Source organism: Capra hircus, chromosome 28, assembly GCF_001704415.2.
Source record: "Capra hircus breed San Clemente chromosome 28, ASM170441v1, whole genome shotgun sequence".
NCBI lineage: Eukaryota > Metazoa > Chordata > Mammalia > Artiodactyla > Bovidae > Capra > Capra hircus.
Genome location: NC_030835.1, coordinates 6,147,472 through 6,152,682, shown reverse-complemented (window position 1 = coordinate 6,152,682; position 5,211 = coordinate 6,147,472). Strand labels below are relative to the sequence as shown.

Here is a 5,211-nt window from a genome sequence, read left to right as displayed (position 1 = left end):
ACGGTGGGCGTAAGTGGGGATATGGGTTTCCGGGGTTGACGAGGTGTGTTGTACTGGGGAGGATGTTGACCTCTCTCAGGATGGTGGAGCTGAAGGCAATCCATCAGTAATTGGCTCTGCAGTGGAAGAGGGTAAGTATGCTCACCACTTCAGTCATGGATTGGACTTTGTTTTTAAGGTGCTGCCACTTTTTCTGCTCTTCCTGGTTCCCAGAAACGACCCATTCCTAATAGATGAAAGCGAAAGTGCTAGTCGCTCAGTCAGGCTGGCTCTTTGCCACCCCATGGACTGTAGCCTGCCAGGCCTCGTTCTCCATGAGATTTTTTCAGGCAAGAATACTGGAGTGGGTTACGTTCCCTTCTCCAGGGGATCCTCCTAACCCAGGGGTCGAACCCCAGTCTGCTGCATTGTAGGGAGATTCTTTACCATCTGAGCTACCAGGGAAGCCCTCTCCCAAGGGCACCTTCCTCCTCCCCGGAGGCAGGACTGGGATTCCACATGAGGGTCGGGTGTGAGGGTCAGGATCCCACGTGAGGATCAGGTTGCTACCTCCTTGTAAGGAGGTGGTACTGTCTCAGGGCGGGTCAGGGCCTCTTTCCCTGGGTGAGGGGGCTTGGAGAAGCCACAGACCCATGTGAGACAAGGGTGTTACTGGAGCCATCACTTCTTCCCCCTTGCTGTTCGCTGCTGGTTGACTTGGCACACTTACCTCCAGAAAAGCGTGTGTGTGTGCGCGCGAGATTTGTTGATGACAGCTGCCCTAAGAAGTGAAGAGTGTCCAAGCCTGGGCGAATCAGCAGTCTGTTCCTTAAGCAGAGCAAGCCCTCTAGGGTTGGTCTGTGGGAGGCGCAGCAGCAGAGCCCTGAGAAGCCGTCTGCCTCCACAGTCAGGCTGGGGAAGGGGCCCTGAGGGACGCAGCCTGGCTGCTAGTGCCGGGAACAGAGAGGAGCTGCGTCTGCGGGAGCCACCGTGGGGGGGCCACCCCACCTGAGCCAGCCTGGCCAAAGACATGGTCCCGAAATAGAAGTGGAAAAGAATTGGGGTGTTCTCTGACAGTCCCTATGTCTGTGAGGGACTTTTTAGATCGTTTTTGTGACTTTTATGGAATCACCATTCCCACAGTTTATTCCCAAAGCAGTGCTGTGGTTCAAAGGGCATGGCGTAGACAGCCCAAGGTAATTTCCAAACAATTTATGTACCTCTCTCGTATGTCTCTAGGCCCATGAAGGGAAAGCGTGGTTTCTGGCAATACTTTTTTTTTTTCTTTTAATTTTTATATTGTATTGGGGTATAGGCGATTAACAATGTTGTGATAGTTTTAGGTAAATAGTGAAGGGATTCAGCCATGCATATACATGTATCCATTCTTCCCCATCCAGGCTGTCTGGTAATCCTTTTTAAGTTTTCCTTTCTTTCTTCCTCATATTGCTTCCCTCATCCTCCAGAACTTGATCTTCTCACCCCGGGAACCTCAGCCTCTGTCTCTCTCTCGACTCTCCAGCATAGGAGTCCTGGCAGTATCATGGTGAAGCTGGGGACCCAGAAAGGCAGGGAGGGGAGAAACTGGGTCAGGCTTGGCTGGCATGTTACTCAGTGAGCATGGGCTGGGGCCTGGGGCAAAGCCATATTACATTAATAAAATTTATATATTTTGCTCCATCACCTTCCACCCATGCAGTATGATGGCCCCCTCAAAGAGATGTCAGTCACTCCCTGAGCCCCTTGTCTACTCCTGCTCACATTCACACGCCTCTCCTGCTGACTTTGCCTCCTTTTACTCTGTGTGTTAACCTTTTGGAAGCCCCCAGGTGCCTGGCTGCATTCACTCAAACTCTTGTTACCAAACCCAGGACCAGGCAACAAGCAACCTCATAAACTTGAGGTGAAGCATTTAATCCCCTTCCCCCGTAAGACACATGCCTTTTATGTGATGAGTTAAAGGGACCTTGAGAACAAGAAACCATCTGACCCTCTCCAGATGTCACAGCCAAGGCAAGCGTGGGCCTCCTCCTCGCCTCCAGAATCAATTCACACCTGCTTTGTGACATGCTGGGGGGCAAGTGCCTGACGCCTGTAGGATTTTAGCCCGTGTCCACCTTCTGCCTTGGAGGCACAGGACGGGCCAAGTCTCCAGCCAGCATTGGCTGAGGACCAGTTTATCCCCGGCCTCTGGAACTGGGCCCTGTTTCTGAGGTGTGAAACCCCAGTGACCTCTTTTTGGCTTCTCCAGCCTCTGGCTGCCTGCGCTGCTATTTCCTCCTGTGGGTCCAATCCCTTCCCCAGTCTCTCTCTCTTTTTTTTTTTTTTTCATGGTTCTCATTACCTCTTTGTTCAGGTCTTTATTCAAAATTAGCTGTCCAAAATGATTTGGCATTTATGGAATAAACAAATATAAGTTTATGCAGCAGCCTTCTTTTCCTCTGAGATGGGTTTCTTTTCTGTGGGCTTCTTTTCAGCTGCTGGTTTCTTGGTCCCTGCAGCCTTTTTTCCCACCACAGGCTTCTTCAGCTTCTTATCGCCAACAGCCTTCTTTTCTTTGTTTCCCACCACAGGCTTCTTGCCCTGAACCCCTTTCTGATCTGATTTGGCTTCTAGTGCTGCTGCTGCCTTATCCATGCGGATTTTGTGGTTCTTGGCCTGTAGAAGAATGGTGTTCGGGCGCATGGTCTTTGCATATGGGTTAAGCGTCAACATGATTCTTGGGTTTTTCAGTGGATTCTTCCTCAGGACTCTGCGATGAACCTTCTTGCGTGGCGCTCGGAGTGCACTTTGGATTTCTGGGCTTTTCAAGATTCTGCTACGGTCTGTATTGAGCATCTTGTGCATGGGGAGGTTGTAGGTACTCTTGAGGGAGGCTGCTTTACGCCAAGTGCCACACAGCTCATCTAACTTTCGGAAAGCACTTTCAGTCCAAATGCAGAAACGTCCCACATGACCACCAGGAGCAAGTTTCAGAATGTTCAGCTTGCTTACATTAAGCAGAGTAGTTCCAGGGATGTTTCTGAAGGCCTTGATGATCCCATTGTCCTCATTATAGACGATGCAGGGTCCCCTGCGCTGGATGCAGCGCCGGTTTCTCATTTTGCCTTTGCCAGCTCTCATTCACTGCGAGGCGTAGGCCTTTTTGATATCATTCCAGTCCTTAAGTTTCTTCAGAAGCAAAACAGCCTCCATGGTCTTCTTGTAGCCTTCAGCTTTATCTTCCACCACCAAAGGAAGTTCAGGAACATCCTCTATACGATGACCTTTAGACACGACCAGTGCCGGTAAGGCTGAGGCAGCAGTGCAGAGCAGACGGCATATCGCTTCTGCATTGTATTCACTCTGCGGTGCCAGTGTCGCCAGGTCTTGGTTGGTGCAAACGTGCGGCCCCCACGACACACATTTCCAAAAGCACCCTGACCAGAACGGTGAGTCCCGCCGCCTCGAACCCTGGGAATTCGAGCCACAGCTCTGCCGGCACCCCAAGACTCAGCACTGGTTTGATGACCTGCTAATTCACTGACAGCATAGGGCTGTCTGTTGTTTTTGCACAAGCTGGTGTGAACAAAGTTAACAATATCGGGTCGAATGGGAGCCCTGAACACAGCAGGCAAAGTGACATTTTTGCCAGAGGACTCCCCCTTTTCAGAGTACACTGATATCAGTGGACCAGCACACGCCATGGCGGGGAGAGGAGAAGGCCACGCTCCTCTCACCCCGGCGGCTCCCACAGGAAAAAGCCCTTCCCCACTTTCTTCTGTTCTGATTGATTTGCCAGTACTGAGAATGGGATGACTCCAGGGAATCAAATGCTGCTTATTAATTTCTGAGCATTTACCATTCCCTCGCTTCCCCATCCCCTCTGTGTTTAGATACTTCTGAGCCTACAAGACCCATTTTCTGGCCTCTGTTGAGGAGCATCTTTCAGAACAGGGAGGCAAACAGTGTTCACTGAGAATCTGCTACATAAACCGTGTGCCAGTTGTTAATCGTCTTTCGCCCCCAGCCCCTCCTCCATGCCTGCTTTTGATGCTCTGCCGGCTGCTGTGCTATGCTAGGCTTTGCCAGTAGGGGGTGCTGGAAGGTGGCTGCAGGGCTGGAGGAGGGAGCAGGGAGCAAGGTCCTCACTCTACCCCACCCTCCCTGCTCAGCCATGCTTCTTCACCGTGGCAGAGGCAGTTCTTTCTGTAGCAGCCTCTGAATCTAGTCTGCAGTTTTCCCAGCCCTCAGAAAACTAGAATCGTGGCACCGCTCCTCCTGGCCATAGATACCCAGCATTGGCTAGTGGCTCCTACTCCCAAGTTTTAACTCACAAGGTTCCTAATCTACTTTTCTAAGTTTTAGTAAGTCCAGCCTCTTCCTTTTGTTCCTTTGGTCCCAGCGACAGTAGCTGTTTCCTATAGTTACTTCTATGGTACCCGAGTTCTCTTTTTACCCTTTCGTTTATCTCGCTAACAACTTTACACCTAGTTAACAACTCTCCATTGTTATCTGTGCTCACATAACTGTTGTGAGTCTGTCTCACAATGGGACCCCAGTGCAGACGCTGATCTGGCTGATGAGGATCAGGCGCAGTCCCCACAGAACCTGCAGTCTTTATGGCTTCCTGTCTGTGAATGTCTTTTATGTTAGGTCATGTCTGTAATCCTGTGTGTGTGTGTGGAGGCGGGGGTCCTCAGCGTCACTTCATCCTTACATCGTCTCTGCGATGCATCCAAACATCCCTTTAACTCCTTTTCTACAAACCCTGATCTCTTCCCACTGATTTCTTAAAGTTCATGCCAGTGTTGCCACAGTAAGCTGCATGGCCTCAGCCAAGTCTCCAGGGGACTCAGCCCTGACCATGGCTCGGTAGCAGGTGAGGGTGGGGTGGAGAAGTCCGAGTCCTTTCAGTTCAGTTCAGTCGCTCTGTTGTGTCCAACTCTTTGCAACCCCATGGACTGCAGCACACCAGGCTTCCCTGTCCATCACCAACTCCAGAAATTTACTCTATCTCATGTCCATGGAGTCGGTGATGCCATCCAACCATCTCATCCTCTGTCATCCCCTTCTCCTCCCACCTTCAATCTTTCCCAGCATTAAGGTCTTTTCCAGTGAGTCAGTTCTTCCCATCATGTGGCCAAAGTATTGGAGCTTCAGCTTCAACATCAGTCCTTTCAATGAATATTCAGGACTGATTTCCTTTAGGATGGACTGGTTGGATCTCCTTGCTGTCCAAGGGACTCTCAA

General features: G+C 50.8%; 1 pseudogene across 1 annotated transcript; it reads right to left on the bottom strand.

Moving 5' to 3' along the window:
* LOC106501744 lies at nucleotides 2,324-3,717 on the bottom strand (annotated as a pseudogene). Its single transcript, XR_001917381.1, has one exon. The product of XR_001917381.1 is annotated as a 60S ribosomal protein L4 pseudogene (transcript).